The following is a 27098-nucleotide window of genomic DNA, read 5'->3' as shown; positions in this document are numbered from 1 at the left end:
GGCAGCTGTCAGCTGGTTCAGTGGGAAATCTGGAAAGGAGTGTAGGTGAAAACAGTTAGCGTGATAACTACCCTCATGAACACTGGAAGAGAGAAAAGAAATCCCTTCCGGGTAAAGACACCTTGACAGAGTAACACACAGATGACAATATCTGTGTTCAGTATTGAGGCAAAATGTTGCTGACTTCAGGCATCTGCCAGGAAGAATATCCTTTTAATATGTGGGAAGAATTAAGACTTCAACACAGAACACTCTTTGGTCTGTTCATGCCCACAATGATCAGGATAGGGATCTAGGACAGCACCATGCCTGCAGATACAAATCAGCATAGAGATCTGGAACTGCTTTTGGCATGGCAAGATGACTTTAAGAATAACCTTTCATGTTAATCCCATCTGCTCTCCATTACCATGAAGAACACAAAGCTGCTTAAGCCATCCGTGTAGACCAGAAGTTAACTTTTTCCCTGAAGAAAGTGGTATTTCATGTCTTTATTTCATCCTGTTCAGCAACTGATTATCTCACACTTATGAAATACCTGCAGCTAGTGCTGGCCTAAGGTCTAGGGCACATCAAGGTGTCCCAATTCTTAAACCATTGTTCACTCCTTTTTCGAATAGCACTAGCTGAGAAAACTCATTGCAAACTGCAGTTAGGTGACCGTTTCCTGGGCATGTTAGAGATGACACTGTTCTGTATTTTCACACAGGCTGAGACTAAGATAAAAAATCAGGGTGGGGAGAGAAAAGATCACACTCACAGCTTCCAACAAATGGGATAATGATGTTGGTATGGGTAATGATTCTGCAAGCAAGTAACCCATACACATCTGTATCATTCGAGACTGTGCTTTACCCACAGACATTTTACTAGTGACAGAAAGAGTAACAGCAATTAAATCATTCTGTATGGTGGAAAAGATATATTCTCTATTTTTTCCTTTCTTCTGTAATACTGCTTGAGGTTTATGAACTATGAGGTGTAGTTTTCTTGCTTGAAACCTCTTTTGAAAGGTTACATAATAATAAATGAATATTAACTGTATTCTCGACAGGCAGTCTTTTCTGTGATGTTGTTAGGAGAGGATAACTACAGATCAGTAGGGCTAAAAACTTGAAGCTCAAGTTCCTAGTGTTTAAGGAGACAAAAAAGCATGTGGAAGTTCAAACCAATAAATGGGTCTGAAATTTCGTTAATTTTAATGGCAGAGTTCTTTGTTATTAATTAAGGCTAAGATTTTATTAGTGAGATTGCTCATAAATTCAGATGACTGATTCCCTGGTTTGTTCCCATCTTCATGTGACATGCTGGTAAGAGGAAGGTTCAGTTTGTAGCATGCTGCAACAGGTATGTTCCAGAGTAATGGTGGTAGAAAACTTTGGTGTTTTGAGTACAGCTTATAATGAAGATACATTTTTTTTTTGTATGCAAGGCTGGATTGGATGTATTCAAACACAGTATTCAAAGTTCTGTCTTGCCAGTAGGTGCTCAGTCTGTTTCTCCTGTTTTGTATTATTTCAGTTGCACTGCTCATTGGCTATGATAACAATTGCAGACTGGTCTCTGTGAAACAGAAGCACCTCAGAAAACCTGGGGAAGAAGTCATGCATTTCACTAATGAAATGAGATAAATAGTGGGGAACAACTTACAAAACCAAGCAAGATAACAGCCAAGATCTAGTAGAGCTGTTGTGCTCTAGAGGAAATACTCAGATACAGTACTTAGGGGCAGACTGGAGTAGTCTGAGGAAAAAAGTTTGTTGAACATATCTGGATCCTATCTCCACTTAAGTCATATGTTTGTGTGTATGAGTAAGAACAGAAATCCTACACCTCCGTTTTCACTCTCTGGAAAGCCATTAGTAAAGAATATGGTACAGCATGAGTTAGACATGAGCAGATATCCAGCACTTACAGATAGCACTGTTCCCATCTAAATGTAATATCTTTTTACAAAGGTGAGACAGTACTTTCCAGGTGACAAATTCAGTGAGAGCTCTTATAACAGTAAATCCATGCATGACAAAAGGATAGTAAACCCAAGGATCATATTTTTAAAGGGTCAAGTGACTGAAGTATGTTCCAATTTTCAAAGGACTGTGGGTTTTGTGTATGTGCATCTGCACTACCATACAGAAATATATATGCATTCTTTTTAGACTTGCTAGGTTAAATCTTGCTAGCAGCACGGAGCTCTGCATGAGCTAATTAACAGTGTTTTCCAGGCTTCTGGAAAAATAATCTCAATACCTCATTTCTTCCCAGAAGGAAATAGGTAAGGTACAAAGTTGTGAGAACCATCTTCCAAATCAAGGAAGTGAAAAGATACATGCCAGAAAAGTTGAATTATTTGCCTGGTTTTTGCTGTTGCTTTAAGAGAAAAGCAATACATGAGAGTTGCCTCACTTATAGGATAGGTTGTGAAGATAATCAGTTAGTAAAGCACTTTGATATGCTAGCACAGAATATGATATAGAATTGCAAGCTACTTATTTTTCTCTTCCTAAACTAAATTAGTAGTAATCAATCTTTTTCCTTTTTCCAGGTCCTAAATCCACCGTTATTTTGATCTGGCTCCATTTAACAGTAGCACCAAGACCATCGGTATGTCTTTTTTGATGATAATTGACCTGTAAGTGGGAGCAGAATTCTGAATGGAAGGGCAGGCTTCCTGTGCCAAGCAGTAAGCCTGGCAGCATTCGAAAATCAACTTTACAGTGGTGAGGCTAAGACACAGTTATACAGACCACTGTCAGAAGCGCATGGCAGAAAATGAAACCACCACTCTTGACAGCTGAAATACACTACTAAGGTCTTTATAAGCAGCATCTGTCCAAGCACAAGACACACTGCCACCTGAAACAATAGCATGGCACTTGGTAAATGCCAAACATCGAAAATTACAGCACATGCGCTCAGAGAGGTATCACTGCCTACCACCCTGTGCTTGTCTGAATGGCTGTGAGCGACACCACAGAAGGCCCAGAGAAGGAAAAAGCAAAAGCAGAGCAAAAGTTTACAGCATCTTGTCTCTAAGGAAAAGCTAGAAACACAGTGGTCATTGATGAAAAGGGTTTTGAACTTTGTAAACATTAAAGCGATCCCTTTCCTGCTGTTTAAACCCCACTTAGTTCAGGAAAACAGGATTTTCATCATGAGAAACCATAAAATGGTGTCAGAAAAAATGAAATCTGGTGTTTAGACATAGACACTTCCTTAGAGAAAAAGCCACTTGCTTTAACGTCAACTTTCCACTGGCAGGGAACTGCTGTGCAGTTCCACGGCTCCGACATCAGATGGCAATGCTTATTTATGCCAAACTACTGCAAAACTAGAGCTGCTCCCCGGAGGCGGAGGCTGGTCTGGGCAGCCTCATGTGTCTCTCCCTTCAAAAGAGGTTGTGAAGCTCTTAGCACCGATGGTGACTAACAGGGGGGAACAGAAGGCTGGCTCTCTTCTATACCTCTAGAGAAGAGATTGACACTGTATTTCGAACCTACTGCTAATACAAAATTATAATTTAAATCCTACCGGAAATGGTGTAATGACTGCCCCGAGGTCTCTGCTCCTGCTCACTGAATACTTCTCAGGCTCTCACAGCTGTGTCAGTCCTCCCAGCCTGGTTCCTTCCAGGCAGTTTCCAGTGGTGAGGGATATACTGTTTTAGCAGTACAGGATTAGACCTTGTGCATTTGACATCCCTAAGTACTGCTGTTGTGATGGCTGTGCTAATTATTTTTAGTCCAGTTGTTTATAGGCATAATTTTGTTTCAATAAAAGGCATAATTTTGTATCAATAACAGTAATTGTTGGTACCATACAGACAGAACACAAAAACACAGTCCTTGCCCTACACAGTCCACAGTCAGAAATCAGACAAAAACAGACATATGAGGATATGCCTGGTTTTACAGATGAGCTGCTGCTATGTTTGTGTGGACAAAATTGCCACTACCATTCAAAACTTCACTGTCAGCTGTTCACCTTTTCCTCTTTTCATTCTGCAGTCTACGTGTCATTCTGCAAATGGCATTTTGCTAGTGTGTGCTGAATATATCACCTTCATAAGAAAAAAAAGAGAAAAAAATCCATGGGAATTGAAAAGAAAAAGTAACCTGTAAGAATAACATATATTGAGTTGGAAAAGATAATTTTCAATGCTCAAATTGGGTGAGCTTGCAAAGTAACACATCCCTAACTCTTCCAGTTTACGTAAAGAAAAGATGACAAACTGTCCTTGCACATTCAGTGCTTCCTTCTGATTTTAAGACCAGATCACAGGTTCAGCCATTTATAGGCTGAATATCAAAAACAACTAAATAGGTCCCATGTATGTTCTGTGATATGAAATCCTTATGAGACAGCAGAAGACAAAACGTCCTGCCCTCAACTTCCACTGTGTCTTAATTGCAAAGGATGAGCAAGCACTGCACAACCAGGCACAACTGGAAGTTGATATAGTCTATTTTTATAGGGGAAAGAAGATACTTCTTTTTATAATGGCTGATAGGATTTATCTTTCATTCCACAGATACAGGCCTAAGTAGAGGAATATATGTATATTTTATTCATTGCAGATGTAATAGCTACATAGTGTTCAAGGTGAACTAGATGCTCTAGAGCAGCAGTCTCTAAACTTTTTTTCATCTCACACTGTTATGAGTAAAAAATGGACTCCAATATATGTATATTTATTTATAAATTATGTGCATGTACTACTGTACTAATGTTATGTACACAATAAAATATACACAAAACAGACATTTAAAAAGGATTACATAAACACTATTTTAAAATTTTATTTTTTAATGGTAAAAAAAATACTTTCTTCATGTACCTCAGTGGATTGTCTTGTGTACAGCCCAGAGTGCTGGAACCCCAGTTTGGAGACCACTGCTCTATATAAAAAATCTGTGAGCTGTGATATCCGTTGTTCCCTAGCTGACCAAAAGGATGTGTCTGTTCTAATTTACACAGGATATGAGGTATCTCCTCAGTATCCATTTAACCTGCTGTATGTATGTGGATGGCTGGAAGCAAAAGGTGTTCATAGCTGAACAGGACTTAAAGAGCTATTGCAAGACTGGCATCTAAAGATTAATAAACTCCTGGGATCTCATACAGCAAACAGTACAGGTTTTGAGGGACAAAAAGATGCAAAGTGTGTAGCTTCTTTTTTATGAGGTATCGATGCATTACAACTGTTTCATGCATATGTTTTTTAATTGCATTTTCAGGAATGTTTCAAATTGAAATTTAATGGGGAAGTGCTTTTAAAAACAAAACAATGAGATGAAATAAAAATAGATATTGAGAAAGGGAAAAGAGAAAAGGGAAGGGATGAAGACAGGCTAACAGGAGAGCAAGACAGGAAGAAAAATGTTATATTAGCTCTTTAGAGAAGGAACCAGAGCTGCTTTATGAAAGCAAATGTTCACAATAACTGTGAAAATCTCAAGGCAGAAATATATAGATAATTTCTCCAATGCTAACACTGTCTTTTAAAATATTTTTTGCAACCCTGTATGAGAACTGTACTTTTCCTGATTTTTAAACAGCACTTTTATGTAATACAATCTTCAGCTCCTAAACTTGAAAACATTAATATTTAACCATAATTTATCTAACTATAGTATATTATTACCTTAGTAATACCAGGGCAATATCAAGGTAATAATATAGTATAATTAGAATGAAAAAATACTCTTTCTGATAAACTGCTGAGACATTCTTACTGTTTGACTTTCTGAAAATCAGAAACTATTGATTAAGTTCATTTAAGAAGTCCCTGCCGCTCTTCCCATTTTTTGTCACGCAGAAAGAACTTTCCATAGAAAATGTCTCCCTGGGGTCAAATTCTAATTGACTCACAAAAATCGTACGTGGATTTTTCAGTCAGGGCTTTGAGCATTCAAGGTGAAAGACTATGAGTTCCCAGACCCACTTCAACTTAGTCTAACTCTCATGTTAACATTTATGCACTGATACCTGTAAGCCCCACATTTAAAACTAGCTGTGACACACTTGCTAGCATCTGCCGTGGCATCACATGTGAACCATTTTGGTCCAACCACATAAGCCTAGCTGAACAGTTAGAACAGGTATGAGACATAACACCACTCTCATTTCAGGTTTTAACAGTCTTAAGGCTTTTCAACTACAAACCTAAGGCTACTCAAGCAGCCCTTAACTGTCTAGGAGTAACTCCAGTTTATCAGCACTTGTCTGAAGCTTTTTGGATCACAGTTCTGAAAGTAACTTGAAGGCTTCAGTGAGCACCAAATCTTAACCCAAATCTTAGCCCAGCCAATAGCCTCTGCATTGCTTAGATCATAGCATAGTTGTTTGGCTCATAACCCAAATCTGACATTTATGCAGTGTTAAGTGATTCCTTTATACAGAAGCATAAAGGATTGCCATCTGGGCCCTATTATCACCAGTCTTACATTAGACTCAGGACCCCCTTCCAGATGCAGCACTATTCATAGTTAATCGTTCCCCTTGGGCTCCAAATTTAGATTAAAAGTTAAATTTAGCCAGCTCTTTATTTACCTAGAAGCCACTTCTGCCCTACCTAGTTTGTCAGCCTTCTTTATGACAAACCTTAGTCTCAAACCTAAACTCAATTTTAGTCATAGCCCTAGACCCACTAACCATGTGGAAGGTCTTATCACAGAGTAGTGTACATTCAGCCTTAAACTCAGCTTCTTGCCAGGCCAAATCCTAAACCATATATTAACCATAGTCTCAGGCATCCTGGCTGCTGCTAGGTGAAAATTCAAATGTAGTTACCCCTAAACCAGGATCAAGTGGTCCTTTGTTTACTAAACTGTAATTGAGGTTTGCAGGTCACCTATTCGTCCTACTCCAAATCCCAGACTTTGCCTAGTGATCACTGACATCCCCCAAACTATTCTAAGCACTACATCCCCTGCAAAGCTCAGAGCTAATCTTAGCTGACTGGATCATTCCTGTCCAGTCCTAAATATAACCCACTTTCTAGCACTCTCCTAAAACTTGGACCTGTGGTGCTTCCACACCATACTGCAGTCTAGCTCAGCAGTCCCTACCGCTGTCAGAAAGAATTACAGCCCTTTGGCCAACGATAGACCATTCATACCCTAATCCCAACTGCAGTTGTAACTTCAGAGGTTGAGCGTACCCATTTCTCAGCCTCTCCCTCACAGAGGAAGGCAGCTGCAATGTTCATACATTTAGGTGTGGATTTGGGCTGCCATTACACTGTCTGTGGCACAAGAACTTACGTCTGTTGACCTAAAATGCTAATGAAGTTGTCATTATACTGTTTGTGTAACAAGCACTCAGGTCTGTTGACCTAACATGATGTTCCTCCCTAGTGCTGCGCACACACTGTGTGGGTGTGTGGTACATTCTCAGCAGCTTGTCTCATTCTTTGACCAGAATCAGAAGGGCCCTTTTGCATGGCCCATATATGTTCTTAAAACATGTGGCCATCTTATTCTAGATACTTTCTGAATTTGCAGAAGCTGTGTGTTGCTGCAGAAATTCAGACTTTCAAAGGGATAAAAAAAATGGTTATTGCAAAAAAAGTTTGAAAATATTATCTGAACATAGGGAGCCACTTTCCTGAAATGTGCACAAAGCTTAAAACAATGATAGTATGAGGCTTGGAACAGGCTTAAGAAGTATTTTTGAATATTGCACTAATCAACATGTGGTAACTGAAGGGCTGTAAACACCATTAGGGAATGTGATAGATGGACTCCGGCAAATCTTGCTGTGGCAGTTTACAGGATCACTGGCCCTTGCTGTTTCCTTTCCCCTTCTGCCTGAGGTTAGTCCCCCAAGCAGCCTGAGCACCTGGCTGCACCAGCTCACTTTGTCATCTTTCAAAGGCCTGAATTCAACTCTTTCAGAAGTCAGCAGGTCACATCAAACCCCATGTTTTATCAAGGAAAGCAAGGCATAAACCTGAACAAAGAACCGTCTGCTACAGGAACTTCATAGGCGACTGTTACATGCATTTATATAGTAGATTATTAGGAGTCTAGCCAAATTATTTAAGATCATAAGGACTAATCCAGAGCAATTTTTTGGGTGTATGATTGGATGAATCACAGTTGATGCTAAAAAGGAAAAGAGTGTTAAGTGACAGATAAACTCTTCTTACGGACAAAAGCTGCAAATATAATATAGACTGCAGTGACAATGGAAAACTCCACTGAGTGCTTTTTTGGCAAGTTGCCATTCTATGAATGCTTAATGATATATTTAAAGTAAAAAAACCACCTGTTCCCACATTTAGCCCAATTTTTCATTCACTAATTTAGCCTTTTCTTGTCTACAATCCAAAGCAAGTAGTTTTGGACTCGGAAAAGGCCTGTGCTGTTCCACATTGTTTTTCACCAATAGTGTCTTCATTTTCAACTAATGACATGCATTTAAATTACTTTTAAATATTAACATTAGTGCCAGAAAGTTCAAGTTCAGTACACAAAGACCTGTCTGAATAAGTACAAAATTTCTAAGTGGGTATGAGCTATGGTTATTTTGCTTCAAATAAATGAATCTTGCTGCAGGTATACCTTATTGGTAGAGATTATATCCTCTACTGGAAGTTAAATCAGCTTGTCAGCAAATTTGGGTGTCCTGATTTTACATTAATCACACAAATATATATTTAGCAAGTGTATTCTTGCTTCCCACTGAACTCATTTTGTTTGAATGCTTTTTATAAAAGCTTTGCTACCTAAAATGGCTTGGGAAATGTATGGCATTACAGAACTCTTTTTAATGAAAAGATAGATTGGGAAATCTAAAGGGAGAACTTAAACTGGTGTTTCAAATTCTAATGACACCTTTGATGCTGGACTCATGGAGACAGAACAAAAACAGTCTTACAAAGTTGACTAGTGCTTGATGGACAAAACTGTGGCAGGAGAATGCAGGGTGTCTGCACACCACCATGCACACTTCTTTAGCCCGTGTTGCCCGAGCTACTGATCTTCAGACCCTGGTCACAATTGCCCTGTCTTTCTTGAAACCATGCTGGGAATGGTTCATAGAGGCAGACAGAACTTGAAAAACAAAGTACTGACATGCCGGCACAGCATCACAACAGGGAAAAGGCAAAGGGTTCAGTTGCCTGATGGTCTGAAGGAAAAGATGATCTGAAGAGATGTGAAGTAAAAAAGAAGGATCTATGAAGACAAGAAAAAAATAACATGTTTCTCTAAAATAAGGACAGTGTTTGAATCCAGAACATAATTCAGTGGAACATCAGGAATCTCACTCTCACTGAGTGTCAGGCCACCTCTGTACTAGAATGAATTTAAAAATCTGATTTTGGACACTTGTTTTGGAAATGTAACTCTGTTTTCTAGATATGAGTTTGGACAGCAGGAAAACATGCACTGCAACCATTAGGATGATTCTTACTAATTTTTTGAATGTGTTTCAGTGTGTTGCCAGCAGAATAGCACTTGTGTAATACATACTCTCTGCTCTTTCTGCTCTGACAAGACAGTCTGGTAGGCTAATGTCTTTGCCTTTGACACGCTGTAATTTTGTATGGTCAGTGAAGAGCTTGCTGTTAAATTTGCCGCAGATGACAACTGTCTTGGAAATTGTCACTGCTGTTCAGTTTTTACTTTGGGTTCTGTTTCAGATTATTTTTGGTTTTTTGCTTACACTGCCAGCCCTGTAAACTCAGTCTGCTGCCTAAGCCATGTTCTTACTGGGTCTGCATCACATCTAAAAAGGAAGACTCCATATCTCAGATTTTGTTAACACCTCTGTAAACTGGGAAAACAAGATCGGATGCTTGGTCTTCCCCTTAGGTCTCAACCTCCTCTGTAGGTCTAAGAGTAAAAAGCTGGGAAAGATAATTTTACCTACAAAAGTAAGCAGGTGGGCTCTTATAGAAAAAAGGAAAGTAAAACCTTGGACAAATGAGTAGTTACTGCTTTCTCATTTTCCCTTTTTTGAAACTTGTAATTCTGTTTTCAGTCTGTTAATTTCAGTCTGTGCAACAAAATAAAAGCAGAAGACTGCTGGAAACACTTTGCTGGCTTTGAAGAAACAGTAGAGTTACAGTCAAGATAAATGTGCTTTACTGAACAAGTGGAGTAAGTGCTATCTGGTGGCTATAATCAACCCATGAACTGAAGTAAATAGTGGCACATTTTAAGTTCTACCACCCTGTAGGAATTTCAGGACTTTTTATGTATGAACATGAAAAAAAAAAATAATGTTTTTATGTAAAGCCACAGGCCTTGAAGAGAGGTATTATAATGCTTCATAAATCAGGGACTCATGGTTACCATGAATAGTAGTGGTGTAAGAACCAGGATATTGGAATGAATTAGTGGCCAGGTATCTACAAATGTTATATTGTTTCTGTGTATTCAGTGAAAGTCAAAAGAGTAAATTATCAGCAGAAAGCTCTACACTCTACAGTAACTGAAAAGCCAAAGGCCACTGCATGATTGACTGCTAGGAATATCCCCTGAGCAGTTAGTTTCACATTTAATCTTCCAGTGGAATTAAAAATGAAGAATAATGGAAGTAACACTTAAGTAAAACATGCCAATCTGCTATGTTATTACAATTTTTCTTTATTCTTACACAGTTATAACAGTCAAAAGGTCAGGCTACGAAATGCCAAGAACATCCCCATGGCTGATCTGTTAATCCTGGAAATGCATAACAAGGACTGCATGGGCAGTCATAAAATTTTAAAGAGCTACAGTAAATCTCTTTCCAAATACTGCCTTCATTTTTACAGTAAAGCAGTTAAGTGAAATAGAAAGAGGTCACTCATCTCCAGTGAGGAACCCATTTAGGCCATAACAGTACACCTAATTTTAATCCTTCTCTCCCAATGCCTTTTGTCTTCCCAGTGGTATTTCTGAAAGAAAAAAACATAAGGGTTAAGAATTGATATTGTCAACCATTAACTAAGTTTTGTTCACATCAGCTTTGTACATTGCAAGAGTAACTTAATTGTTTTCTTGTTGAAATGTTTATCTGCAGTTTTCTGGCACAGCTGCTTAACATGACAGTTTGACATTGTTCAGAGGCCTCTTCCTAAAACTTAGCTCTGTCTCTTCTGCAGTTGATCAAAACCAATATTTATATGCTAAGCAAGAAGGATAGTTCCTATATGGCATGAAATAGAGAAATGAAAACTAAGAGAAATAATTTAATTATTTTATTAGAAAGAATTTAATTATTTTTCCCTGAATTATAACCAACAGATCTCACATGCAAACTAACAATTACATTTACAAGAATAGGCAAAGGATGTTTGTCTACTGAAAAAGTCCTTTTAAGCTCCATTCTCTTCTTGGTTAAACTTTCAAGAATAAATCTATATGAATTACATTCCACAAAATTGCCATCTGCTTTTACTTTTTCCTTCCTATTAGAAAAATACAAATGCATAACATAAAGGTTTCTTCTTGAGCTTTCATTGATTTCTCAGGTTATTTTGGAGTTCCAGTTCTCTCCCCAGCATTAGTGATATTTATTTACATAGGTACACGACAGAACTGAGACAAGGTGGTTCCCTTTTCCTTAACATTTACAGTCTGTGTCACTTGTCCTGCAGTCAGATCCATAGCAACTGATTTTTATACAGAAGTGTAATTCAAATTCTGTCAGCATGGCTGTGCACTAATCTAAAAAACCAACCGTTTTTGTATCAGATTATAGGCCCTGGGTGTAAGTGAAAACCCAAGGTAAAGTAGTTCACCACCTAGAATTTAATACTGGAAAGGACTCTGCCTGAATGATCAAATTCAGTTTCCTCATAGCTACACACCACAGATAGTAGTTATGAAATGCAGAACCATCTATAACTACCTGCTCTGACATCAACCTACGTGCTCATTTCTAGCTTTCAGTGTTCAACACAAAGGTGATGTTGGCAATTGGCACAGACAATGTGCTAGCTGCACACAGCAGCAGAGGTCTGGGTAGGCAAAAACACTCACCTGGCCTCACAATGCAGACCATACCTCGTGCTGTGGAGGGGTACAAGGCAGCACATCTGACTCCCACTGAGAGATGTGGACAGCAGAGAAAGGAGTGGATGAGAGAAAGATAAAAAACTCTAAACTTAATGTCACATGATTGAACAAGGAAAATTCATGAGCATAAATGCAACAGAGATGCAGTCTCACTAATTGCCTCCTGTATCAAAGAATGTATCTTATGAAGTACACTAAGCAGTGGAAAAACATGGGCAGGAAGTGGCGTGAGGTACTGATGTTGTGTATGAACCCAACGCATTAACTTCAGTGTTCGTAACACTGAAACGGCCACTCAGTGGGTTGCAGGAGATGGAATGGCCTGTCAGAGTTCAGAGAAGAGGAACTGTATGGGCTTTAAATACATGACGCCCTGTGAATGCATCTATCATCCAACAGCAGGGAGAGGCTAGCAGAGGGCAGACCCATAACAACCTCCCTTTCACAGCATTGCTTCTCTCTGGAAAGGAGACAGTGATGTGCAGACCTGGTGTGGGGATGTGACAGAGGTATAGCAAGAGTCTTTAAAAAGGAAACTGTTCACTACCTGTGGAAACATCATAGTGACCCCCATTTTGAAGCAGGCATACAATTCCCTTGGCTTAGTAAAAACCAGGCTTCAGCTCATGAATCACAATAGGAATTTTACTGACTGAAGAGTATGAACATGAAAGCCCAGTAACTCCAAATAATTATCCTATTCAGACTTAGCTCCTTCTGTTGGATAGCTAGCTAGTCCCCAGGAGACAAGGAGTACAGAGTATCCTTCTTTGCAGTCCAAGTCTAAAATCCACAGCCTCTACCTGCTCTTTTATCCAATTAGAGCAGAAGAAGATGTTTAGCAAGGCTAACCTTGGTAATATCTTCTTCCATCCCTTGGATTAGCTTCCCAGTCAATAAATTCTGTCACCCACTCTGTTCCTGTCCTGCTTGAAAATGTCATCTCCATTCTTTATCTTCCTTCAGGTTCCCATCCCATTAAAACCAAGAGAAAGCTATGAGAGGAAACATCAGTGAAACTCTTTATAGCTTTTCCAGTGACTTTTTCTTTCCAAATGAAAGAAAAGACCAGGCCCCCAGAAGCCCGCTTCTGAATTCAAGGTGTTGCCCAATTCTAGAGAAGACAGATCCTTTTTTGTGCTAGAGAAACATGGGGGTGCTCATCAGAGAGATGTGAACTCTAACACAGAAGGAAATCCATGCAATGCTATGGGACACTTCGTAAAACTTTTGTATTTTGTCTGTAGGCACCAAGTTTTGAATTTTTTTTTTCAAAATCCTTTATTCAATTCACATCCATTAATGAAAGAATTGTCCCACACACATCAGTGGTGCTTATTTTATAAAAAAATTCAATGCACAGAAAAGATAAAGGGAAGGAGGAAATGAAGACATTATTGAAGTGTCATTATTTATGGAAAGTGAATATACATTATGGCAATAAAGCACTGAAAAAACTGAAGCAAACACTTCAGTTTTGAATTATTATGACACACATTTATTTTGTGGATATTTCTGTGTTATGGCAGATGTGGGATTCCATGCTGAACTAATGGTACAATGGTAAGTTCCCAGGATGTGACAGTTGTTATTTGCTAAGGTAACATATAAGCAACAGAACAAATTCATCACAGATGTAAATAGACATTTAGAGCTGTAAAACTCAGTTTTCTAGAGCTGTGACTTACTATATCAGTACTTAATTTTGACACAACCAAGTGATTATAACTCCTGCTGGAATAAATATGTAGAAACTTTGCATAAGCTAAACCTGATTTTGAAGCTTTGCTCTCTTATCTTTTCACAATACCTGCAATACAGTAATACTGTTTTAGTGCAAAATATATTTTATTTTAACCTATTTGTTTATATCTTTACTCTTGAAACAATTTAAAATCAGTTCAACACTGGCATTATATTCATGCAGCATTTGTGTGCCCTCTGTCCCCCTGGAAGGTAAACATCTAGACACATCTGGAAAGGCAGTGTCTTTCCATTGTCATAGTCACTGTATGCCCCTGCAATATAAACATTTAATAATAAATTAGAAGTTACAGAGTTGCCATGACATCCATTGCCTATTTCCAGCAGCTAGCATGGGATCTGTAGCTATTAATATGTACCCAGGACATAGTACTGCTTGTAGCTTTGTGAAGATTGTTATTTGAAGTAAAGCATTACAGTATAAGGCAATTTCCTCTCTCAGTGGTAATGGAGTATATTAGTTAGCTCATGGTTAGTTAGCATGACCTTTGCTGTACAGTTCTAATAGTTTAAGAGAATGTTGTAAACTAGCTTGAGTTATTTTAGGATTTGTAAGTTTTAAGTTTTACTTCATTATATATACTATAAATATACATGCTTTATATTTAAAAGAGCAATGAATTGTGTGTGTAATATAAACAAGGTTTCTATAGATAGGGGATTAACTTGAAAATAGAGAAGGATGGGAAACTAATTTAGCAGATATTATGATATAATAATGAGGCAATGCCACTGGATTTATGATTAGTATGTGAAAATTAAACCATGAGTGACCTACACAGTGGTCCTCAGTAAATTAAATTATCAGCACTGTTTTGCTTCATTGTGTATTTTATTTATATCAAATAAAATCTTACATTCTGGTGCCTTTTGCCTTTTTACTAGATTTTTTTTCTAGATCCTGGGGCAGCTCAGTTTAATATAATAAAAACTGCTTGATTACTCTGACAGATTCAAGTCAAAATGACAGTTCTTTTATATCAGGGTAGATTTGAATCGTGTAAACATTTGTTATAGTTAACTACAGAAGGAATAAGTGCTATAAACTCTGAGGTCATGCAGCTGCACAAACCATTATACCAGTGTAAACTTTTACTTGGAAGGTTGTGCACTTTTGTCTTTAATCCTGTATTTTATCTGGCGACTGTTTAATGTAAAACATAGAAAGAGACTTGAAGGAAGTAGGAGAGGGAACTAAGGACTCCCTCTTACAAAGCAAATATCCTGCTTGTGAGCAGGCATGCAGCTTGGGAGCTTTCAATTAAGCCTGCAAGGGGCCTTTGGGATTTAAGCAGCACCTGGGCAAGATTCTTCAGGTTCATTGTTTTGAATTTGCATACCGGAACTCTGCCTGACTTCCCTTTTCAGTGTGTTGACTCCGCACAATACTGTGCAAAGATCCTCAAGCTAGTGACACGTGACCTGATGTCTTTATCTTTCTATACAATCTCAAGGATATGGCAAGCTCAGCATCTCTAACCCTGTGCAGTGTATTGGGCTGTAAACACATAGCCTAAAATCTTTATTGAATTTTGCTTGCGTTAGCTGAACAGCAAAAACTCAAGGACTTACCAAGATTCATTTTCTCAAAGATTTAACATCCCCACAGATAATATATATGCAAAAATAGTCCCCTTCTTTCCCACTGAGGGTTTTTCAAAAGTTGCTATTGATCGTGGCTGCAAACCTGAACATATTCAACTGCCTATTTGCCTGTGATCTAGAAATATTGTCTGTGATGTCATTTCCTAGTGCCAAATTTTAAAATCAACCCATCAATGCCACATAGTGAGCTAAGTCACCTTTTCCCTTGAAAATCCTGATTCCAGCAGGATCCAACAGCACAAACTGGCAGCAACAAACCACTGCTCAGAGAAGATGAGTCTGTTTCCCCAACACCTCCTCACTCACACCATTCCCATAAGCAGCAGTTTCTCTGTGAGCTCTGACAAATGAAACATGTCTGTTAAGCGCCTATGAAAAATATGAAATTCTCAAGGATCATTTTCGCATGTATTCAGATCATAAAAAAAGCTAAAAAAAACCTCTTACATGCAGCTGCATCTACTGCATTACATTCAAATATGACTGCACCAATTTGCTTAAGGCAAGCTGTGTTGGGTTTGTGTGTGGTGGGATTTTTGGTAGCAGTAGAAGGGGTTGCAAAGGTGGCCCCTGTGAGAAGCTTCTCAAAGCTCCCCTGGCTCCAAGTCAGACCTGCCTCTAGCCAAGACTGAGCCAATTAGTGATGGTGTCTGCACCTCTACAATAACGTATTTAAGAAGGGGAATCTGGGAGTAGGTGTGGAACTTGTGAGGAGGAGTTGTGAGGGAGACACCTCTGCAAACACCAAGGTCAGTGGAAGAAAGGAGGATAAGAGGAAGGAGGTGTGCTGCAGCAGACACCCACCTGTAACCCCTGGTGACAAGGCAAGGCTGCCTCCCTGAAGCCCATGGAGGTCACCTGTGGAGTAGATGCCCACCTGCAGCCCATGGAGGACCCACACCAGAGCAGGTGGCTGTATCCGAAGAAGGCCATGGGAAGAAGCCCCCACTATTGTAGTTCGGCACTGGGAAGACTGCAACACATGGGAGGGACCCATGATGGAGCAGTTCGGGAAGAGCTGCAGCCCATGGGAAGGACTCATGTTGGAGAAAGTTTGTAGAGGACTGTCTCCTGTGAGAGGGAAACCACACTGCAGCAGGAGAAGAGTGTGACGAGTCCTCCCCCTGAGGAGGAAGAAGCAGCGGGACCACAACCTCCATTCCCTGACCTCTGCACTGCTGGGGGGAAGGAGGTAGAGAAATCGGGAGCAAAGCTGAGCCCTGGAGGAAGGGAGGGGTGGTGGAAGGTGTTTTTAAGATGTGGTAATGCTTCTTACTGTCCTACTCTGTCTGTTGTTGTTGATGTTTGAATTAAATCGATGTTCTTTTTCTTCCTCTAATGAGTCTGTCTTTTGCCTGTGACCATAATGGGTGAGTCCTCCCTCTCTGTCCTTATCTTGATTCTTGAATCTTTTGGTTTATTTTTTGCTTCCCATTCCAGAAGCAGTAAGCGAGCAGCTGTGTGGTGCTCAGTTGACCTCTGGGCTCAAACCACGACACAAGCAGATGCGTTGCAGGGATTTCTCAAAGCATCCCGGATTCCCTATAAAATATGCTTGTATAGCCTACTTCGTTGACTGAGTCCTTAAAATGGAGCTTGTGGGAATAACAGAAGACTTGCCACAAGCTAGAATTATATCACTGGGACTGCTCACCTATTCAAATACCTGGGGGCACTGGGTTTTATCTACCACCTATAAAGATGGTCCCCACCCTACACGAGCAGTGAAGTCCAAGGGGGAATATCTACTGTTCTTGAGAAGAGAGTTAACCATGTCCTCTACCAAAAAGCCAAATTGTCAAATATTGTTGAAGAATATCACAGACTGAAAGAAGCCTGTGTGTCAAGCAGATTTACTGAATGACACCCACTTTGCAGTTTTCTTTCCTTTGGTAAGATTGCTGAAAGCTCGAACTCTTGCAGTATCACCATAATCAGAGAATTTTTTCATCGTTAATGTATGGGTTTCAGAGAGTCATTATGGTCACTTTTTCCCTCCCAAAATTTTCATCTTCCAAGTTACCACCATCCTACACTTACATATGATTGACAGTCTCTTCTCAACTGTGAACACCAGAGAGGTTGTGAATTGCAAACTAGTTTTGGGACAGAGATCCAGGTCTTTTGTCTGCCTCACCAAACTTAGCCACAGAAACTCATATCAAAGAAGCACAAGGCCTGTAACATGAGCCAGGCAGTGATAATTCCAATTACGCTTATTGCTCTCAAAGGTGAAACAAAGAGTCGTAAAGAATCTGATAAATCACACAACAATTAATTAAATTTTATTAGCAAGGGCTGAATGGTTGCAGTTAGTCTTAATGCTATTCCCAAAGCATATTTATTAAGGATAGTATAATTTTCCTTCTTTCTTTCAAATATGCGACACTTCAAAATGCCAATGTAGGTGGTGAATCAGGTTTAGAATTCAAACAGTTCCTCTTAATTGATGTTCTTCTTATAATTTTAGTGTAATTCTGGAAAATCTCTCCAAACTTGCAACATATAAAATTTAAATGTTTTATATACATAAAAAATATATATAAAACTGTATGTTTTACATATGTTATATGTGTTATACATATATATATATACACATATACATATACACATATAACAAATGCATTGTTTTGTGTATATTATTTCTGGTAGATTATGAATACATTATAAGAGTCTAACTCATGAGAATAAACCCTATAATTCATTGATGAGTTGAGGAAAATTATTGTTCAATATTTACAGCTGTTAGTAGTAAGAGAATCAGTTAGGTCATTTAAGGCATGTAATGCATATATTATGGAATAATGTGTTGAGCAGCATGTCCTCTTCTGGAAGCTGCAATGTACATTTTTTGGAAAAAGTATCATTTTATTGCTCTTGTGAATACAGTGATTAGTACATAAACTGAAGAGCTTTTCAAGACATTGTTTTCCACATGATATACTTCCAAACAGTATAATTTTTTTGTTTTTAAATTCCTTGGCCTATGTGATGCAGAAGATTCAGGTTAAATGTTAATTAACCCTCCTTGCATTCAAGACTATAGTTTACTAGAGACATACTAAATTAGGACAAAACTTGCTCTCGAGTCCTGTAAAAGCAATGCTGAATTTTCCTCTTTAATCTAGGTACTTTGGAGTTCCCCCCATCTTGCACACTGGTGCTGACGTGATGAACTGATTGCCCAGAGCAGGCAGAGAGTGTAATGGAGATCCAGCGCGTGCTCCGTCAACCTCCCCAAAGACAGTCCTCCAAGTGCTTATGAAAGGATTTTCACAAACAGTTGATCCAAAATGCCACTTTGAGTTCAAAAAGGCAACAACTTTATCTTGGTTAAAAATACACATATATTTCCATCATTAAGGCTGGCACAGTGGTTCTTATATTTCACACAAATATATATGTCACCCATCACCCCGGTATCTCAACATCTCTAAAATGTTTTGAAATAGAAATTCTATCTCCACTATATCTATTCTATTCCCTTACAAAACATGGAGTAAGTAGCTTGACTAGTGAGAATAAAGAGCTTGACTAGTTCACAGCTCAGTTCCTAAGTGTGAAAAATGTGGTGAACGTGCTGAAGAAAGCTGAGACAAAGAATTAAGCTTGTTTCTTAAAATTAATTCTCAGTGCAATCACCTTGATTTTGAAATTAAATTACCTTTTATGATATTCTCAGCCCAGTTCTGAGTTCTTGGTTCCCAGATTCAGTAACTGAAGGGCAGTTAAGAACGGGGGAGACAACTGTGTCACACTTTCATGTTAAGTTACTTTACATTCAGTTTCAATCTGTGCCTTCTCAAACAGGTGTGTATGTCACCTAAATACTGAGATAGTGCTTACTGACCTAAAACAGAGAGAGACTTTTACATAAATCTTTCTGGTAGGCTCTCCTGTTTATGTCCTCACCATCCCTGCATAAGGTTTCTTTTGAATTTTGAATCAAATTATGTAGGGAGCTGAACTTCATGCAACTGCAGATGTGCGCTCTCTGTCATATTTATTTTTGGTGTTGTCTGGAAAAATTGCACAGGCTGCAGCAAAAGATTTCAGTGTATTCCTGTGGCTTCTTTTGGATGTGACAGATGCAGCTGGTGACATGCAGGGGCGCAGCTGGCAGGAGGTTGAAGGCTGCCAACAGAGCTGAAGGACCAGCAGCCACCCAGGTGGCCCCAGAGGCTGACAGCTGGCAGCTGGCTTTGAAAACAGGACTTTGTCAGCTTTCTTCCTCTTCTTGCTTAGAAAAAGGAGGATGCATACTGCATGTTCAAGAGGTCTCCAGGTAATGACTGAAACTCGTTTTGGCACTGAGCAACCCATATACTTCAGGATGGCAATTGTATTTCTTTCTGACACACATGGATCTGGGGAAGTTACAGCACCACAGGTCATTCCCTGCAGCTGTTCTCCAGTTCTGTGTCAGAAATTTTTCAGCCCATCTTTCATATCACAAAATATTCTCTAGACCCTCATTTGCTTATATTTAGTCCTACCCTGCAGCATTTCCTGTGTTCCTGAACCCTTTCAGTTTGCTAGTGGCAAGCCACTTCATGTTATTAACAGTCATAGGCCTGGAGGAAAATATTAAATTATGCATATGTTTACTTACATTCTTCATTTACATTACATTTGGAGACCAGAGAGTAAACAGGAGGTTTTTATGATGACTCATTCCCTTCAAATTCCCTTTGGTGTCCTAGCTGGAACGGTTCACAATGAGCTGACCTCTCCACTGAGCATAATGAAACCCACGCTCTCAGGGGCAACAAATACTTTTCTTGTGTCGATTGAGAAAGGTTTCCTGAAAGCAAGACTTTTCAGTCTCTTTATCCCATATTTGAATGACTGTATTAGGATTTTACCAAGCCAAATTGGTATGAAAGCATGAGGTCAAATTACAACCATTGGTGTTCATGTGGAGGGGTATTTTTCTGCACTGGATGATAAGAATCACTGCAGCTGAAATAAAAGACTGGATAAAAGACATAATCCTTTTAGGTTAAATTACATCACAACACTCCTGATGCGAGAGTAAAGCCATAGAAGAACATTCACAGTTAGCAATTATATCAATGACTAATTCTTACAAGTGATGAGCTGGTAGCAATAGCCACTGAAGACACATAAAATTTGATCCTAAGATCAGGTGTCCATTTTTATCTTTATATTTGCTTCCAAAGGTAACTTCATGTGAGAGATACCTTTGGAAACCCAAAAGTGGAAATGCTATATGTGCCTAGCTAAGATAAAACACAGCCTCTGAAGTTCATTTTTACCTTCTTCGGTGTCTTTTAATATTCCTTTGTAGTATTGTGTAACCAATGAAAGATTACCAGGCAAGGTATAATTTCTTTCCTACCTCTCCTGGAGCTTCAGGGATGTCTCCACATCCAATTTGCTTCACAGGCTTCCTCATATAGTATACTTAACACATTGATTTTGAAAATTTCAGAAACCACTTGCAGATGAGTCTTCCTTTATATTAATCAAAATAATTACAAAGTAGGACAGTAGCTGTTAGGTGCAGAAGCAACTAAAGCAGAAGGGACTTCCCTGGAAGAGGATAAAGCTAGGCAGCAGCAGGGTCGCCCCATCACTCTGAACTCTGTGGGAAAAATCTCCAGTTTTAGCATCAAGCAGTGTACCAGGTGATACTTCTGTCAGCTTTTTCCCAAACAATGTGTGGTACTGGGAAAAAAACCAGAAAGCCAAGAATTTGCTGGTAAGAGCACCTAGGAAAGCCGTCAAAATAAATAAAAAAAGACTGAGGTATGACAGCTTCCCAAGCTTTTAAATTTAGTTTCATGCATACCTGCATTTATACCATCTCCTGCACAATACTTCTTTACTCATCCTCAGTTTTATTTCCTTTTATAACATATATAAATGTTTATAACATTTATTACTTACATACTACTGCTACCAGAGTGGAGGTGTGTGGGAGATCCTTCCTGCCATCACACCATTCATGCTGCCTCTCTGCTAAACCCTTTTCCCTTATTCTGTGTTTGTTTCTTTAGTCGATAACTCTCTGGAATACAGGATGCCTCTTCCTCTGCGTTGGTACAGCTTTTAGCTCAAGAGGTTTTAAGCACTATTGTCACAAACATAATAATTAACAGTGCAAGGCAAGCCATATGTTCAAAGGAGTTTCAAAGGAGCCAACATCAAGTTTCAAAATATGCCCAAAATTGTGTACACCCTCGATCAAATCCATCTTCAACTAACATTTAACAGCTTAATTTGCTGTGACATGAAGTTCCATACTCACATGTTGTGTTGCTTTTTGTGGATCTAAAGAAGAGGTAATTTTTTAACATTGGCTCATACTGTTCTTGAACAGGGCAACCTCATAGTGTAATTGAAAAAGAGAATCTATGCACAAGCTTTAATCTGCTTAGACTCCGCAGGATAGAGAAAATACTAGTTACCAGATAATGCTAGTTACTAGATAATTGGCACAGTAATTGGTGTATTAACTATGTTAGTTAATGGCAGTACTACTCATTCCAGAATGCAACCATCATGTCTTTTATTTCTGTGTGGTCAGCATATTGTGATCAATTTAAAGGTGATTTGTAATTACAGTTTGAATTGTAAGCAGTCTAGACTCAACTTGTTTGCCCTCTTCTTCATGTTTCAAGTACTCCTTCTATAGACCAACTGCTCCAAATAATTGCCAATGCTGTCATGTTTGGCACCAAAATAAAGTTGATGTGGTACTAGTGACAAAATTTTAAAAAAAGTATTAAGCAGTTACTTTCAGTACTTTTGAATTTTGGAACTTGTGTTAAGCCTGATTGTTAAAGGTGTAAAATATTAAAACCACTGAAATATTCCCAAATAAGCTGTTACAAAAACACCCCTTTATGCAATCTTTAGATTTTTTTGGTGAAAGTTACAGTAATATTTTTACACTAAGCTTTTCTTTTTAATGGCAAATAAACTTCACTACTGGAATCACAACCAGGTAACTACTTTGCTCATGTTTAAGGCCAAATAAAGCAAGCCTCCAATATTCATGTACATCAGGCTATCCACTGTTCACTTGACAATAGCAATCCAGAGTGTTTTATTGTAAATGGAAAGGATGATGATTCTGTGCCATGCTATATGCACTTGGACAGGAATAGGAAATGCTATTTGTCAGAGAATACCTCTTCTTTCAAGAAATAAATAGGCTTGAGGTAAATATGGAGCAAGAAAGAGATTGATTTACACTCATGATGAGGTTCTGGTTTGGTTTTTTTTAAGCTAGACCAATGCATTCTCTCAGTCATTGGAAAAGGCTGCCACATGTTCAAGTAAAAGCAAGACAACAGTGCTGACGATTCACTGGTCTTTAACAAAGCACAATTGATTTCAAGAGCTCTGTATATCATTACTGCATCAGCAGGAAACTTGACCCATGTTGTGCACTGAAAAAATAAGCCATTGATTACAGCGTGGTCCTCAGAAACAGGACCCTGTACTGGATCTGCCTGGGTCAGAGATATTTTCTATTATCTTCCTACCAGGGCTAGTATGTTCCAATTATTTTAGAAAGACTGAGATTGCTAGTAGTTTCTGTCACTTTAAAAACCATCTCAGTCAGACCTGCTCTGAAAAAGTTTGCATTTCACAATGGCAAGTAAGTATCCCAATATCATATAGGCTCCCAAGTCCAATGTTTTTAAGCCTCCAAAACCTTAAAGTTTCTGGTCAATTGTGATCTGTGCTCCCAGCTACCTAAATTGCTACAAGGTAGACTTTAAGACATCTTTTGAGTAGGTTTACCCTGCAACTGATGCAGAGGTCCTTAACCATGAAACACATGGGTTAGGTTTGGAACCACGCCTTTACAGCTGACTGCAAGGTGAAGACTAAGCTACTTCATCCTAGCACTGAAGTAATTTAAGGCAGATATATCGCTTTAATGGTCCAAAATTCATTGCTGCACTGCTTTGTGTAGATATGCCTACATTTTCTGCTAGCAGGCATTCACAAAACTAAATCAAATCCTTCTCCTCAGAAGGATTCTCAAACTATATTCCCAAATTCCCTGCTTAGCATACCCTGTCCAAGGCAGACTAGAGGCCTGCACAATAGGTGATCTCTGTGTTTCTTTCCCTATAATCCAAGGATAAGGGCATCTGTTTGGGGGGAGGGAGCTTTGTTTGCAAATTTCACTGGTTATCAAGGATCTGAATCCAAATTTCCCACCTCCTTTGAAAGTGCCCTAGAAAATGCAATTGGGAGTTCTAGGACTCTCCCAATTTTCCCTCTCAGTGTTTTTTCATTTTGCATAAATAATTAAATGTTCATGGGGTTAAGGAGAAGGAGAAAGTGACTTTGCCAAGCTGTGGTTAAGCTACTTGCATTGGAAAGCCAGGTTTGAATCCCTATTCTAATGAATATTTAATTATCCTTCTCATACGAGCCAAGCTGTGGAGGCATTTCCATTCCATCCTCCCCCACTCCTTATGCTAGTCTCGTCAAGAAGCCTGGGCACCTCTGGACAGAGAATTTAGTTAAGTGGCAAGACTCAACTGCAAAACTAAACTAGGTGTTTCAAAGACCTTTCTCCTGGTCCCCATTTTAACAGCCAGTGGCCTGCCTACCACTCCTAGACGGCTGCAGGGTTGACTCAATGCTAGCAACCGTTGGGTATTTTTAGTGGCTATTCCGTTTGTTGAGAGAAGTAACGGAACAATTTGCCAGTGAGAAGCATCCTTGGCTTGCCTGGGAGCCAGCAGGTATCTCCAGCACCCAGCCAGCTCTGAGACAGAGAAGCAGTGGGGCTGTGCCAGCAGCTGATGAGCGACGAATCGCCCCAAGAGCTTGACCATTCACTGCCAATCTAAACGACAGAATGATGTATCTAATTAAGTCTGTGATGTAAAAAGAAATGCTTTTATTTATATCCTAAGCTGAGGTCAGTGAGATTTTGTCTGCCTTGCATACCAATGGCAGGGCTCCACCTTACTGTGCAAAAACCAGTCCGTTTCTCCATCCCGTGATCTTAACCTGCCTGCAAAGGCTGGTACAAGCAGCCAAGCGATTCTGACGCAGGAAACTACCACCCGTTATCAGAGGGCCGGTTTCTGCCCTTGTCCCCCCTCCCTCGCTCCCTGGGAGTGGGAAGCTCAACCGCAAGACGAGGCCAGGTCCGTCGGTAAGAGGTGTGTTGGCCTCACTCAGCCCCACCGCGCCTCGCGAGAGGGTGCCCCGGGCGGCCGCAGTGACCAGCGCCGCCAGCCCCCGCGACGAACCACCGGCCAGGGCGGCCTGATACCGACCGCCTGCCCGCCGCTGAGGAGCCTGCGCGCGTCCCACCGCGGTGGGCGGGGCGGGGCGAGTAGGGGCGGTGCCGGGTGTCTGAGGTCATCAAAAGGCGCCGCGGCGGGGCTGGAAGGTGGAGGCGGCTTGGCGTGAGCCTCCCGGCAGGTAATGGCCGTGGCTTTTGGGCGCTCGGAAGGGAGGGGGTCGGTAGCAGCTGTTTGTCCCACTCGTCCCGTTTGCCCTCACACGCCTCCGCACGCACCGTGTGGCCCCAGGAGCTGGCACGCTGGCGGTGAAGCGGCCACCGCCGATGTTGGCTGCCGTGGTACGCGCTCCATCTCCTGCCTTCCCCCCAGCCCCGTGCTTCTGGCCTGGCGTGGCGCAGGGGGCGTGAGGTGCAGCCGGGTGCCCCGTAAGGGCTGAGCCGTGGGCAGCTGAGCGCGCCGGCTTCTCTTGTCCCGCAGCGTTTCCCACCTCCGGTGTTGGGCCGATCCGCCAAGCCTCCTGCGAGACCCTTCTGGAAGTTACAAAGTTACCGCCCCTGCCTTCTTTTATAAACTGAGCTGCTGCAGCTGGAGGGGAGTAAGCAGTAGAGTGATCAGAATGCAAAATAGTAGGGGTCGTGCCGCCAGCAATACCTGTCGTCTTTTTTCACACTACACAGCTTGAATCAGTGCCCTGCTTGTAGGACTCTAGTTTTAAGTATAATTTCCTGAAAGAACGATAAATGTAGTTCTGTGCAAGCTTCTCAAAGCTGATTGGCAAGCTTTTCCACTTGCTGGCCTCTGGCACTTGGAAACCTATATGTGAAAGTCAGCTTAATGAATGGCATTTTGTAATTCATCTGTGGATTTCAGTTTTGTTGTGTGTTAGGTGCTTTACTTGTCCCTCACAACTCAGGACAGTGCTTAGTTTTACAAAGGTCAATTTGAGTGACTGAGGTGGCTTCCCAATGTCAACATTGTAAAGAGAAGACTTTTTCTGATTCCAGCCTTAAGGAAACAGTTCTTTCACATTGTAGGTAGTATTTATAAATGACAGCTGCATCGAGGTAAAAACAATCATTCAGTTTCAGCACAGATTTGATTTGGACACTTCCTAAGTGTGAATATTTTCACTTTCATGTTCCATCTCCTTAAAAGAAGACACACACATCCTTTCCTTGTGTATTTTGAGTGGAAATAAAATCCGAGGTAATTTTGCCCCTCTAATGCTGTTCAGCTCTCCCCAGAATCACTGAGGTTGAAGGGGACTGCTAAAGATCATCTAGTCCAATGTCCTCACTCAAGCAGGGTTAGATATAGCTGGCTGCCCAGGACCGTGTCCACCTTGGAATCATTTTGCGAAATAAAAAAATTGAAAATTCCATCCTTACACAAATGGGTAAGGACAACTGTGGGTAGAGACTTGTAAAATGTTTAGGTGCATGTATTTGGGCTCTGTTTAATGATTTTAGCTACTTGGTCACTACTGTAATACAAAGAACTGCCAATGGACTAAAGAGAGTTTATTTGGAATATCAGGATGCTCTTCTAGCTCATTTACTGATAGTAAGTTATGTTTCTGTCTCAACTTTTGGTTAATTATGTGTTTTTCTTCAGGAATGGGTATTTGGAGTTGAGAGGGGACTTTGAATTTTGGTCTTTCCCTTATTTCAGCTGAAAGAAAGGAGTTTCCTACCTTGACATGTAACACACGGGAAGCAACCTCCACTGCTGCTAACTTCTTGGTAAAGAAGGTCTTCCATTATACTCATTATTTCTGTAGTTTTGAGACTTAAAAGGAGGCTTCTGGGAAGGTACCAATTGCTTTGGCAAGGGATATTACTAATTGAATTAACTTTCACATCAAAGCCTCATTACAATCTGTGTTGGTTTTCTTGTGATGCAGAATGAGGTCTACAAACTCTTTTGTATGGATTGGTTTACAGTAGTTTAACAGCAGCAAATGTTTCTGTTCGTTTGTTTAAGCCTTACTTTCATCTATAGAAGAACTCATTCCTGTCTTAAAAAGGCTTAAGATGGTTTAGCTATTTGTGTTAGCTATGTGGAATAAAAATAAGTTTGTAATTACCAAAAATTATGTATGCATGTTACTTGATATTTAAAAAGTTACTGTTGATGCTGATGCTCAAAACTGACTTCTTGGTAAGATCTGTGTTTTATATTGTGTGAAAAAATTTATAAAACTTGATTTGGAAGAAGCTTCCTTGAAAGCAGTTTAAAGGAAATTAGTTATAAACCTCTTATAATTATTAAAGAGCGTGTTTATCCAGAAGTCTCCTTTTCTTTTTCATTTTTTAATTTCTTTAAATGCTAAGTGGAGAGCATTGTAGGTTATAATTCTAACACCTGCATGTTGAAAGCAACTGAGTTAGCTTTTATGTATGGACAAAGGAAATTATGCTTAACTGAAGGTGAAGAGAAACCAAATGGCTTTGTTTTGCGCTGT

At 39.9% G+C, this 27098-nt stretch overlaps 1 protein-coding gene across 11 annotated transcripts in view; it reads left to right on the top strand.

The window, feature by feature from the left end:
- Window positions 1-24760: 24760 nt before the first annotated feature.
- The window catches only part of AOPEP (aminopeptidase O (putative)), a 234917-nt gene continuing 232579 nt past the window's right edge, over window positions 24761-27098 (top strand). For 10 of the 11 annotated variants that reach the window (XR_012621749.1, XR_012621750.1, XM_074813379.1 and 7 more), the window contains exons 1-2: window positions 24761-24812; window positions 26306-26376. The gene's annotated coding sequence lies outside the window, so the exon portion shown is untranslated. The remainder of the gene's footprint in view (window positions 24813-26305; window positions 26377-27098) is intronic. The other variant, XM_074813376.1, reaches the window with a different exon arrangement.

Source organism: Strix aluco, chromosome Z, assembly GCF_031877795.1.
Source record: "Strix aluco isolate bStrAlu1 chromosome Z, bStrAlu1.hap1, whole genome shotgun sequence".
Lineage (NCBI taxonomy): Eukaryota > Metazoa > Chordata > Aves > Strigiformes > Strigidae > Strix > Strix aluco.
This window is presented reverse-complemented; position numbering and strand designations above follow the sequence as displayed.